The sequence below is a fragment of the Orbicella faveolata genome, unplaced genomic scaffold, assembly GCF_042242905.1.
Source record: "Orbicella faveolata isolate gen_17 unplaced genomic scaffold, um_ofav_v1 contig_3, whole genome shotgun sequence".
NCBI classification, from domain to species: Eukaryota; Metazoa; Cnidaria; class Anthozoa; order Scleractinia; family Merulinidae; genus Orbicella; species Orbicella faveolata.
This window is the reverse complement of record NW_028301558.1, coordinates 8,845,968-8,860,394: the sequence shown is the minus strand read 5'-3', so window position 1 is coordinate 8,860,394 and position 14,427 is coordinate 8,845,968. Positions and strand designations below refer to the sequence as shown.

At 38.1% G+C, this 14,427-nt stretch overlaps 1 long non-coding RNA gene across 7 annotated transcripts; it reads right to left on the bottom strand.

Annotated features, from left to right (window-relative positions):
• Positions 1 to 970: 970 nt before the first annotated feature.
• LOC149106269 (uncharacterized) lies at positions 971 to 14,427 on the bottom strand. Of its 7 annotated transcripts, none has more exons than XR_016209780.1 (7): positions 13,589 to 14,427; positions 13,392 to 13,506; positions 7,949 to 11,456; positions 5,801 to 5,885; positions 5,315 to 5,412; positions 2,707 to 3,494; positions 971 to 2,393 (listed from the first exon to the last, which is right to left on the bottom strand). It is a non-coding gene; the product is annotated as an uncharacterized LOC149106269 (long non-coding RNA). The 7 variants fall into 7 exon arrangements; XR_016209784.1 differs by having other exon boundaries at positions 2,723 to 3,494; XR_016209781.1 differs by lacking the exon at positions 971 to 2,393 and adding an exon at positions 5,513 to 5,593 and having other exon boundaries at positions 2,747 to 3,494.

Sequence of the window (14,427 nt, the reverse complement as noted above, 5' to 3'; positions counted from 1 at the left end):
TACTTTCGATTCTCACCAAATTTGGACAGTGGGATGATCTCATCATTAGCCAATAACAGGCCATTTTTCAGCTCTTTTCGTCATATCCCCCCCTCGGGAGAGTTTTGTCAAGTTAGTTAATTAAGTATGCAAGCCAACGTAATGGCGGTCGCTCTCGGCGAAATGTTTATTTGCTCAAAATTGGGGCAAAATCTTTCGGAGATGGAAGTCAGGACATTTGTAAGGATACAGAACGTAATTTGGGACCAGTTGCTGGCTTCTAAGGCTGAATTTATCCAGAAGTAAACTGAATTTTCGTTTTCGTGCCGAAAGCCACGCGGTGAAATATTATCGGCTTGTTATGCTGTCCTGTTCTGTTTTTTCTCTTGGTCTTTTTTGAAGCCTGCCGAGGCCATTCTTTCGTCTAAATGAGTTGAAAAAAGTTCGAAAAAGATGTTGCCATTCAAGTTTAAGCTCTCAGGCGATAATTCTGGAGTTTTTTTGGCCGAAACGTCGGCTTTGTTATGTCCGTGTTTTTCGGTTGCTATGGGCGACCGTAGCGTCCTTTGTTAGGTCAAGTCTGGGAAGTGAGGTCGCAAAAAAATTCTAATTAATTCTGGTTTTGTTCGATTTCGCTGAAATTTTAACACGATAAAGCTGGATTGTTAAGGAATAGATTCACGTTGTACCGATGTGTGGTAGCTATTAACACTAAAGTGAGATATCGCTTCGAAGTCAGGGTTTTGAAGAGATTTTTTTTGCAACGTGTGGGTTCGGCGTGATTTTGTAATCGGAGGATTTTGTTGACCCCAAAGGAAAAAATATCCCCAAAAAGGTCATTTCATCGACGATTCAAACGAATATAAATATGTATATGTCCCGAGCTAACTTTCTGGTGAAAAAATAATATATAGATTTAGGCCAGCCTAAAAGCGGAGCTCCTCAGTTATTTTTCGGAATGTTGTTACTAATGAAAATAATCCAACATGTATTAGGTAAATTGCGAATGATTTAATAGTTTCAGCCGGAACTAGTATTACTTCAGCAGATCGAGGTGTAAGATGGTGTGATTATGAAATATAGAGCCACGATTTCAAGGATTTCTGGGAAGCTACCAAAAATCTTGATCACATAACAGAACTGTCTTTTGTGCTTTTTGGTGGCATTTCTTGTTCTTTCCTACCTTATTCAGAAAGACAAGGCATTGTCATTAATCATTATATTCTTCCTTAGTTAACATGGGGACTCCCACACAAAAGAAGTTTACACATTTTTTTGTTGTGGGGACTGATTGAAATGCAGTGGTTACAATATACTCAGTCCCTGAATCTCTACCAAATGAAATCTCACAAAAATACCAAAACAGTATACATATGTGAAAAGTTGGAAAGTTTTGTTTTCTAACTTGTCCCCAAAGATACATTTAGCCATCTTCACTATTGTATGGAGTCTCCTCCTGCTGGAAGGGTTTGCAATAAGCAAAATCACCCTCGCATGAATGGTAATTACGATATTTTTTTTTTGCTGATCATGAATACTTGCATAGGCTTCTAATAATAATTTTATTATTCAATTTCAATGTGATTTGTTCTTTTTCTCGACTGGCATTGTGGACTACAAAAGCTGCGATTGGGTTCCATTGATTAATTTTGCTATGATTAAATTATACCAAGAATTATCAGTGAGCTAAGAGGAAGTTATACTATGTACATGTATTTTGTCTGCACTACACAACCAAATGCACTCAAAGGTTATGAGGCATAGGTACATTTGTCAGAAGAGCCCAGCATATCCAAGATATGTTTTGATTGACACATCAATTAAGATAATTTACAGCAAAATGGATAAAAAATACATCAATATCCTACATGCACCAAAGCCAGACATGGGGTTATAAGGCAATCGTTTAAACAACAGATTGAAATAATTTATAAATTAGAGAACACTATTTCTACAACAGAATGGAACAAATTAACCTTATCGGACATTGCGAATGGCAAGGCTGTCTGTAGAATGTCACAAATTTCTCAACCCTTTCTTTCTACAAAAATGCTAATCCTGCAACTTTGCTTAAGACCCAGTTCTCCATTTCGTGTTGGCAAAATATCAATTTATGCCATGTCCAATGCAGATTATCACAAAATTGATTTAAAAGCTCAATAAATATCATTTTAAAGCCAAAAAGCCAATTATTTAAATAAACCATGAGTAAATTATCTCTAAGAAAAACTGATTAAATTAACAGGCACTTAAAAATAATTAGTTAATATGTGTTTCTTAATAATGTAATGCAGTGTATCTGTCACAATGTTGCAGCTATGATATTACTACACACAGGATGGGTTGCAGAACTGAACCTCCAAGTCAGTTTATTCAATGAACTTGGTGCAGAATTTATAATCCCATCAAGTTGTCTGTAAATACAGAGAAACCAAACAAAGCATTACAATCATAAGTAATGAATTACTAAACTCTTTTACATGTACTGTATGAACAGTGTATGTTCCATTAATATTGGGGATCTCTCAGAAGCTGCATCCATGATAAATTAATTTGTTCCCAGATGCATTTGTTTATAGAACTTTTCACAAATTAATATCTCTGTCATAACAGTGACCTCTGTGTTCTCCAACAATTAGCACACAAGAAAAATACACTCAGTAAGATATTGTTTACAATAAAAATCAATGCCTATAAGCAATCATAAGGACCTTAAATTTATATTACCTCAGAAATATCTCACCAGGCCATGGTTGCTTTGAAAATCTTTGATGTTTTAATACAGGCTCCCCATCTGTAACCTGTTCATATATTGACTGACAGGAACAGGCATGTAATTCCTTTCTTTGATATACAGTGTACTTCATTGTTAGCTGTTTACTGAGTGTTAGTAGTGAATCAAATGCTAGGGGTTGGTACTCCAACTTTCACTGTGGCAGGCTCTGCCCTGAGATACAAAGCAAACTTACATAACTGTTATGAACTTCGCCACTTGCTTTCGAGAGCAAATGCAATTTGCTTCAAACAAGCAACTGGAACATTGAGGGTTACAACAATGTGCACAGTCCCAATCACAGGGTCATCCAGGCTGTTTGGTTGTACATATAACTGTACAACTGTATATGAGTTCAGCTTCCAGAAGAAAATCAGAGTTTGTCAGGATAAATACTGATGTTCTTGCCTACTCAATGAATGAATGTGCAGTTCCAGAAGATATTCACACCCAACACCCATTCACGGCCAGTCTTTAGAAATTCCAAATTAAAGTATCAGGAATCAAGAGCTCTAATAGAGAAAAAACCTCCATGTGGGGTATGAATCTTTTCTTGAAGAAAACAATGTCTGAGAAATCATTAATTACAAAATAATGTTTAAGAAACATCTTACCTTTCAGAGAATTTTGTAATCTACACTGTCTGGCCAGTTCATATACATGTATTTGACAAGTTGACACTGGGCATGTTTGTAAATTTGTGCACTTCAACATCACATTACTATGTAGTAGCACTGGCCAACTAAAAACAAACAGCATAATTTGGTTAATTAATATACACTGTACATTATTAGGTTGAAATATTGGTGTAGATTGTTGCACATGAACAGATACAGAAACTATTTGCACCTGAATCATAATGAGTGAAAAATCGTGCATGAGACATTTGCATGTACATGTAACAGCCCTCCACCTCAGAACCATCACAGATATGATATGATATTTTTAAACTCTCTGAAATTTCAGATTATTCAAGATTAACATATGCACATACATCATCTGGGGCAACCCTAAAACACTGAATTTGGAAACCGAAATCCGGAATCCAGAATCTGGAATCCAGAATCCGGAACCAAAAACCAGAATCTGGAATCCAGATATTATGAATGATGATAGAAATAATTCACTTCAGCAATGTCTAATAAATAAATATGAGCAAAAATCATTTTGTTGTTATTTATTTTCTTGGCTTTACTTCAGCCACAGACTGTAATTGCTAAAAAATTATTGACTAGTTCTGAACAACCCTTAGCTATATATCTGGCCCCGTTGTTCAAAAGCTGCATAAAGCTATTCATTCGGTACATCACTATCCAGTCAGGGTTACTGATTTTTTGGGTGGATAGAGTTACTCATAGCCTGCAAGCAGGCTCTAGTATCTGTCTCTATTGTCTGAGCAGGCTAAATAGGTGTCTAGTGTTTTTCTGCATTGGCATGTCACCAAGAGCCTTCATGCGGCTTTGCCAATCACACCCCCAGCCCAAACACGAGAGCCTGCTCATAGGCTAAGTTACCCATCTTTTGTTCAAGCTGGCCCTGGTGAGAGCCCGGTTCTTGTCTAGATCAAATTGCTCTGAGAAGACTGGTGAGCAGCACATTAACAACAAGCTATTATAGGCTATTGCAGTGAGTTTCTGGCAGTCTTTTAGCATCTTTGAACAGCATGTGGTCTGATCTGTCAGCAAGTGAGAAGCAGACGGAAGTAAGTGTGCAACATTTCTACAAATTGTTTTAATATGATGGCCGCCAAGAATATGAAATGCTGATTTGTCACAGTATGTGTGGAAATTGTGTTAATCTGGAATTGGTCTCGTATCTGTTGGAAAAATCAAATTTCATATTTAGACCAGACGGGTTAGCCCTTGGACTTCGAAATTGGGGGGCGTGACCATCAATGTACAGGGGGCTGCCACTGATGGATATCCTGTTCTCTATGACATTTTCTATCTTGTTCAGTATGTACTAGACATAAAGGATAAATTTATACTTCCGGTAAATTGAAGATCACTTATTAAACAAAATGGCAATTACCAGCAAGCTTATTTTAGACACTCTCAAGGTGCTTGGAATAAAATTAAGATGCACTTTACTGAGATTCTCATAATCATAGCCCTCACTAAAAATAACGGTTGCACAATTTCAACAGACAGGGAATTTTTGTTTCAAAAAAGGTTAAGTTTGAGGTCCTTTTTACTTGGTAGCTTACTTTTTACAGTCGAAAAGCTAAGCAAAACAATTTTCGCGTACTTGAAGAACTTATTTTCTTTGATTTGCGGATTCCGGTTTCCAGTTTCTGGATTCCAGTTTTTGGTTCCAGATTCCGGATTCCGGTTTCTGGGTTTTAGGGTTGCCCCATATTTAACATATTGTTTGCTTCACATTCAGTTTACACATGGCTGTTATCCAGCATAGGCAGACTTATAAGTTTTCCTTCAAAAATATATTGCAACAACTATTGCATCTTTCGTTACCTATTCTTGTGATGAAATGACACAAAATTTAAGAACAAGAAGTCATAAGCATAAAACTAACTTACATGGTAGTGCTTACAGTTCCTCTTACCGTCTGCATATGCTGTCCATAAACTGATGCTGCCTGGACAATGTACTCATTATTTTTCTGATCACACCTTTTAAAACGTCACTGTTATATAATTTGTCCTGAAAAAGCAATACATGAAATGTTATGCCTTTGGCACTCACCAAATGCCTTTACAAGATGTATAATGTACACCATATCAACATTCACAATTCTCTTTACTTTCATTGTAACTCTTTTGTGTCATTTTCCCTCACTTGAAGACAGGACTTCCACATTAGGTTATAATTGCCTCTGGAATCTCTATGAATTCACAGGGAGTGATAACAATTAAATCATGACTAATTTTAGCAAAGGAGGCATTCAAATGTCAGATTTTAATGCTAAGTTTATACAGTAACTTTACACTACTCTTCGTACATATATATAACCTCTCAATTATTGCACCTATAGACAGAAGGTGTGCTGGGGGAAGAAATGTTCTAAACTCTCTGAACTTTTCCCCCTTACCTGTAATAGGATGACTATTATGAACTACAGTTTGTAACCAACACCAACATCAGGTTATGTATACACATGTATATTTTGTTGTCGTCTGTAATCATAAAAAAATAAAAATTTAAAATCCCCCATAAAGTTCACACTCAATAACACTGCTACATGTAGCGCTGTTACTGGAAATCAATTTAAGTGAAACTGTTGAAACAGCTCTGCCAAAATTTTTCCTAGCAGTTAAGGCAGGATAACAGAATATACATGTAGCACACAGCAAAGGCTAGAGATACACACATGTTAGTTATCAGTTAGGATTTGGTGAGCTTCTGTGCTGTAGGTATGGTGGAAAATAATAGATTATCAGAAATGAAGGTTCCTGAGACATTTTGACAGCACTGAGAGGAATTAATATATAAATTCACAAAAGAAGGAGAAGTTCTTGCCCTGTCCAGTTCTCTGTAATAAAAATATCATTTACATGAGTCATCTATAAGATGTGGTTTGTGTTTAAAGCCGATATAATGCACACTCTGATTTGCCAATTCCAGTGCATTATTTACATTTACATGGTATACCTCGGTAAAACCATAAAACATTGCGTGGGACTAAAATAAAAAATATAAAAAATAAAAAGAAATGCCTAATTCATAACAATTTAAAATACTCAACACTAAAACGAATGTAATTCTTTACTTGAAAATTATTCTCCCGTAATGCCCATAGGCCAATTACAGGCAGGCTAAAAAGTCCTAACACAAAGTAAAAGGAAATTAAGAAAACTATTGCTTTTTTCCGGAAAATTGTAGCGACTGAAGACAATGATGGAACACTCTGAGAGTGCATTCTATCAACCTGATGAGATAAAATTTAAGGAGAATAGAGAATTCACGAAGTTATATCACAAACAAATTGGTACAGGACAGGAGAAAGGAAACTGTACAGCCAGGAAGAAACTGAAACTTTCTTCGACCAGCAAAAAAGTATGCATGCACAACAAAGAAAACAGTCAGTGACATTCATTTAATAAGTTAGTAAATAAAAAATTAGTGTGAAGAAGAGAGTAAAGAGAGAGAGAGAGTGGAGATAGGAGAGCACTCTCTCCAACTAAATTGTGTATATATGTATGTAAAAGTTCTTCTTATTACTGAGAAATGGTCAGGGCAAGAACTTCTATTACACTGTTCAATTTACCGAGTCAATTAGTACTATCTCACTTTTTTGGAACATTTCCATATTAAGTGTAAATACCACATTGGGGAATAACCTCTTATTAACAAAATACGGTCCATGTACCCCCAACCAAAAGCAATGGCACAAATAACATGAAATAGCCAATCAAAATCAAAGCAGAGCTTCATTTGCAGACAGGATTGCCATGCATAATCGTCTACATCTGAGCTCGAGTATCAACAGCAAATCCCTTTTCAATGAACGGTGACCGAATAAAAGAGAGGGTAAAGAAAATTCGTTTAAGCTTGCGGTGTTAAAGTTGCAAAATTATTCACGCTTAAATTTGAATATTACTGAGAGTCTGTATTTTTGCCGACGGCTTAATTTAGCTATGCAGTCATTTCATTGGCAGTAGCTTTACCAGTCTTCAACCAATTTAACCTCGGAATTCACAAAAGCATTTCGCCAAACCGAATAAATTGAACTAACAAAACGAGGAAATCTCCATACTTTGTAATCACAATATGCAAATATTCACATAGGAACAAAGGTAAATTTAGCAAATCCTGTTCGTTTCGGCTTAAAATGGTTTGTAGACCTTTCTTGGTTCAGTTTTCAACAACAGAAGAACAAATTTTAGCAGTCTACGAAGCGGCAGTGCTAACTAAATCAGAGAAAACTTCAAAACTCGCCCGGCCGTGTTTACAAGTACGATTTTGGTTAAGCTTATTTTTAGATGTGAGGTTATAAGCTTAAATTGACGACGAAAATCGATAGAAAACATAATTTGTTTACAACTTACAGCAACCTCCAAAGCGACCCACGTGTTATTGTTTAGAGACGAGCGAAATTAAAACGATGCAATTTTTAAAATCTCTTACAGCATGGCTTCAAATAAGGAAGACTTTTAATGGATTCCAATTGAAAATAAGCTTATATCACCGAGGAAACTTGTTAATTTTCATACCAAACGCAACAACAAAAGTCACTTACCGCAAGTTGGCAATTCAGTTCGGCCAGTGTAAATCTTCCAGGCAGAAACTTGCAGCAAAAGTTGTGAAGACTAAACTGAAGTTATATTTTCGATAGATCAACGAATCAACCACTTCTTTCCGCTACGTTTAGTGTTTTGCAATTTCTCTAAAACACTCGGGTACGTTTGATTTCTCTAATGTTCATCACCTGACCAAATCAGGTGACTTTTGAATTTTCTTGCACGGCTGCACAGCATCACGTTCGCGCGAATTTTGAACTTGGCCATGGGGAGTTCGGCAGTCTTCTGAATCAATTTGTCGGGTACTTTCGCCTCCTTTCTATAGCCCTCGTTAGCTTTGGTTCACGGCATTGTTCGGTATTATTTCACCTCCTTTCTCTAGCCCTTGACTAGCTATAATTCACGGCATTGTTCAGTACTGTTTCGCCTCCTTCCCCAGCGCTGGCCCGCTCAGTCTTTTTCGCGATATTCTTCGCTACTTCTTTGCCTGTTAATTCTTGCTTTCTGTCTTTTGCTTCAGCGCAACCCTGTCTTAAAAATATTAAATCAACCTCCGCTATCGTTTTTCTTTAAAAATCCCGCCAAGAAAAATGGCATTCACCCGCTACCAACTGAGGGTGCATGTCTCTGTCAACCTATTAGCTGGAGTATGGCCGCCATCTTGCGCGACTCCGTCGTCGTCGTCGTCGTCGCCGTCGTGCGTACGCGCCCACGAGCAATACCGCTAGCCATGATAACCATGAGAAAATCAATTCATGGGTTTCCTTTTCTCCCCTATATGGGTATGGGGCTCCGCCGGAGCTCCGCTATAATTTTTGACGCGCGCTGGGTTTTTAATTTTTTTCCCGCGAAACACAGGGTATGTGAAGAGCTGACGTACTACCGCGGTCTGCAGTCCCGTAGTGGTTGACTTTGAAATTAGATAAGTATTGTAAACTACTGCTACCGCGGTCCGCAGTCCCGTATTGGTTGATGTAAACATTTAAGTAAGCACTTTCCCAAATACGACGTCTTAAATGGCTAAAAATCACGAGATAAATACGTATTTTCGCCAAACGCGATCGTAGCTTTAAACCGAATAATCGAACGAGCAGGGTGTAGACATTGCGGGTTGTTGTCAGAAGGTTACATACGAATCTAATGATTGAAAATTAACCAACGCTTTTCTTAAAAAGGTTTTGATTTCTTCGCCTTTTAAGCAGAAGTGTGGGCAATTAGGAGATTAAGAGAGAGTCCGCGAGTTTCTGTTTGAATCCCTACTTTATTGTTATCGAAGGAACAGTAGTTGAAATGACATTTCGTGCGTGGGTAAACATTACGTTGCGACGTATGTCTTACGTGTTTAACGTGAACAAAAGCTCGGAGATCTTAAACAGGTAAGTTTTGATGTTAAGCAGAAGTGCGGGCTGAAGCAGCAGGTATATTTTGCAGGTCGCAGGTTGAAATTTAATTATAACTGGAAAACGGCTGGTACTAAAAATAATTAATAACCTATATACTCGTCAGGGGTTCTTACATGAAGTAGTTCGCCTCTTTCACATTGTGAAAACATGCCGTTATTAATATTGAGGCCTTCTTTGACAATCTTCTAACTTGTTACGCCGTGTACAGAAACCAGAGACTTCGTACGCTTCCCAACATATCTATGATCGCGCTTGGTGAGAGCGACGTTCTCATGTCCATCGAAAACACGATCGATCCGCTATAAGTACTTATACGTCAGTCACCAACAACAGTTCTTTTTAGAACTACACTCAACCGGACGATCACACTATACGAACTACTGATACTCATGGGCTCAAACCATTTACTAAAGTTACTCTGACGCGTTGCGAATTATAATCTAAAGTTAACAAGCGCCACATGTTGGCGCAAAGTGAGTGTGACTAAAACGGTCCCGACTTACATGCACCTCTACCATTTCATTCAAATTACACTTTAAATCCAACCAGTCTTTAAACCCCTTGCAAAAGGTTCATACAGAACCAATCTTGTGCTTTGCCTGGATACCCATTGTTGTTTTTGACAATTCTTAAGCTGAAGCAACACGATCCACGCTTCGACAGCACGAGTCAGCAAACTACGCATTACTCCGCACAAAACCAGTCCGGAATATCCCGATAAATTAGAACGGTCGTGACGTCATGAAGCTATTGTTAGCAGGGAAAATGGCGGACCTTCTACGCGGACAAAGAAAATATGTTGTTTCCAGTCTCGCATAGAGTCTGGTCAGCATTGTCCAGGACTTTTTGCGACCAAACGTTGAGAAGGAGAATAAGCGGCCATTTTGGTAGTGGGAGAATGTTGACTGTCTTCTAATCAATGAGTTTTTTTGGTATCAAGCGACTATGTTGACGCGATTTTGTGGCCAAATATTAAGGTTAGTAAAGAGTACGCGTTATTTTCTAGTATTCACGTATTTTTCATTGAGCTGTGTATATTTTTTACTGGTTCTAGTGTTGTTAAAGTTTCATCATGCCAAATTACACGGTTGTAAACAACGCCGATATTTTGTAAACTCTCTTTGAATTTGAGGCGTTACAAGTGTATCTGAACCGCTATTGTTGTAAGGCTTGAGTAATGCATCGTTCCTTCATTTTTATGACAGTTGTTTTCAATTTCTCTCTCGGCTTAAGTACATGGAAGGGCATACTCGACTGCTCGAGGCACTTTGCCGAATTTTTGGGGAAAAAACAAAGGGAAAAGAGAGGAAAGAAGACGTCGCTAAGTATGCGGACGAAACTGCTTAAACAAATTTGGGAGGTCTCTGTTTTGGTGGTGATTCACCGAATGCGCACGCCAGTTTTATCACTGGAGAGCCAGCAGCCTGTTGAAAACCACCTACGGCACAGAAGTGGCAGCGAAACAGACAGGCCAGGGATAGTGCAGTGATTCCCTGTAAATGGACGCCGTCAGTATCCCAAGGAATGGCACAAAGGGTAGAAAGATTGTTTGTGCCCATTTACCAGACGTTGAGGGCCATGCAAACATGTAAGTTAAGGTTTGTAGGGGGCATTGTACTCTTTTTTTTTTTTTGGCATTTTTTTAAAAACTATACACACTGTAGCTGTTCCTAGTAGATGATGATTCTTTTCACCTCCCCATGAAGCTTGCATGTACCAGAAAGTAATGTTTTTGCAAAATAATTTTTATGAACGCAAAGACTGAAAAGGTACAAGAGTTTGGAATGTAGTGTCAAGTGTTGAACATTACTAATTGTGAAACTAATGCAAAACATTAATTGGTTGTGAACAGGAAACATATCAGTTTGGTTAGGAATATGTAATAAAAAATAGAAAACATAAGAGTTATCAGACCACTTGAGGGCAATCTCTTATTTAGTGAGACTAATGTGGTAACTACGTTCAAAATAAATTCATATGTTAAAACGAAAAATACATTTGTAATAATACTGACATCTGTAAGCAATGTAATAATCCTCTAAGTGCTTGTGATTTGTTTCAGGTCCTGCATTCTGCTAAGAGGCAAATTCAAGTTTGAGAGTACCTAAAGAGTGAATAAAATAAAATGGATTTTACTTTCAAGACTGAATTTGCTTTGTATACTTTAAATAAATATATAATAAAACCTTGGGACATGTGGATGGATTGTAAATGCTCCCTTGTCAACCTGTCCAGGAATTATATTTTGATATTTTTGGGTAAATAACTTGTGAAAGTCAGCAATTATATGTAAGTTTTCATAATTTGAATGTGGAAATCAGAAATCAGAGGTATCTTCTTACTAGCACAGCAACAAGTAGATACAAAAAGTATTTGAAATAAATACCAACATGGAGAAATTTCAGATTTACAAAGTAACAGAAGTTTTGCTTATCAAGAAATGGTCTATTGTTCCGGCTCAACATCACACGTTAACCAAAAATGAATAGCCTTTTGTTCTTGGTAACCCTGAGGGACTTCGTCCGAAGCCAAACCAAAATCGTCGCCGTTATTCGGAAAACTTTCGGCAGAACAATTAAGCTGCACTTGGGGGTGGGCAAAGCGCTGTTAAGAGCTATTAATCTGTGGCCGAATGCTCGACTGAAAGCAGTCTCTCCTCCTGCTTTTCAATCCGTGGGTCGAACGCGGAAACAGCGGGAGCGCGAAGCGAGCAGCTTTGCCGCTCGATTATCGCGCTCGCTATTTTCGCGTTCATCCTACACTGATCTTATGGGTTTTAGAGCGAAAGAGAGCGTGTTCGCAATCTAGCCAAATGCGAACTTCACTTTCACTCCCACGCGTGGTGAGTTTATCAGGTTAGAGCAATTTTAAAGCAAAAAGATGCCTTACTTGTCGGCAGCTTTTACTTTCACTTTTAAATACATGTGTACTGCCGTCACCCTACCAGCCACCCCACCGCAACTATTTGTACCGACAGGATTATACCAATACCATCTCCCCTCGGGAGAATTTGTCTTCCATTCAGTCTTTCCGATCGTTTAAATTTCGCGCTCGTATGGTAATCGGAAATTTCAAAAACTCCCGCGGGCATTTAGAAGCTTATACCGCCATTGTTCAAAATGACCATATAAGACCAATTTTAGGTCTTATAACAATGCCTATTGTTATCAATGTTGAGCCGGTTTTCTTGATACGGACTATCCATGCATCTGACAACCGTGACACTAAAATTCTGGATACATTTTTCTAGTTTAGTTTATTTTGCGGAATCTCCCGCCGTGGCTGGTTCAACAAATACTTAGGACTGTATCTGTCGTTTTCTCCACTTTATTGCAGCTTCTTTCGTACATTCGTTCTGATCAATCTTATCGCTCTAATCGTTCTGACTTAAAATTACAATATTCACTACATTTTATTATCACTGACGTAAAAGCCTTGGCTACGTATGTCCGGCCGCAAACCTAAGTTGGCTAAGGCTCACTATTGTTTCTCTGCGGTCTTTTCTAATCTCCTAACGCGTAACGCTTGTGGTTGATACGAATTTCCTTAGCGTGGGCTACAATTATTCTTTGATAATTACCAAGTATAATCCGATTACACTGATCCTAAAACCACTAACAATTGATTGCTTTAAGCTGAGTCATCTCTATTTAATATTCGTCACTGGATGTGGCTATAACACCCAACGCAAATTTCTGCGCGCGAAGCAATATAATTACTAAAAACGTGCTTGAACTTAAACAAACAAATCTTCTAAATATTGTACTAAAACTTGTTATGACAGTTTATTTTGTATAACAGAACAAGGATTTCTCAGTCGTATGCGTTATTGAAAATTCTGTTTTAATAATGATTTCATTTCTTCGATTTAGCCAAAAATTCGTATAACATTTTGGACAAAATCAATTTATCTTTGCTGGCATATAAGAACACGCGTCTGCTGTCAATTTCGGCTCGATAATCCCCAGATAAGAGGAAAGCCTCAATTCTCATATCGATCATTTCTGTGATTAGAAAAATGTAGAATAAAGATGCTTACCGATTGTACGGTCTCTTTCCAAAGAATGATAACTGCAGCTCGTCAAACTTGGCCCGCATTGCGTTCCGAAGTGCTTCCTTCAGTCTGAGGATAATCATTATCTGGGCAGAATTGTCTGTGACATGGAAGGCGAACACAATTTTTCCTTTTATTTTATAATTTGGACACTATTGACTCAATTCGAGATAAATATATACCTCCTGAAGGCCCGCATTCATGGCATTGGAAAGTACTCGCGACTATCTTTGTCCGCCATCTTGAATCTTTTGGTTTGTTGTGAAACACAACACTCCAACCAAAACACGCACTCTCATTGGTTGAAACGTGAGTTTCGTGGCATCACAGCTGTCCTAATATATCGCGATATTCCGGACTGAAAACGACTCCCCTGTACGGCTATTCTTTAAGAACATTGTTTGAGTATTGAAAACCCATTTAAGGGACGTCAAACCCACCAATAACTCTGTTATCCGCCGAAGCTTTAGTCTCCTCCGCAGCCGTTTTTTGGGATGTCACGCAACGCTCCCCCCAAAGAAACGGCTGCTCACATCCGAACAACATTCCTTTCACGAAATTAGCCAATCACCGTTTCCGTTCCATTTTCAAGGACGTTTTCGCGCCAAATTCGCCCTTTGAAACTTGTCCAATCAGGGAATGTTTTTTATCTTTGTATCCCGTCGTGGGAGATGTCACAAATAAACATACAGATTTCCGGCTTTTGTTTAGGGACGCCGAAAAATACCGGCGACGCTTGCACCAACTTTCTATGTAGCTGAAGACTCTTCAAAGTTCAAGTTAATTATTAGAAGCTTTCAACTCAAAAAATTACAGTCGAGAAGGAAGATATCTATTTTAACTTAATAAAGGAACCAGGAAATCAAGTAGCTTCGCTCGATTTGTTGACATCGAGTTCTGAATGCCGCTCTTTCCGGCCTGATTACAATCTGTAGGAAGCGTTTGGCCCTTGATTGACGCTTACAATTTGTCATTTCGAGAAAATATATATTGTCTCATTTATAGCTGAACATAGCGATGA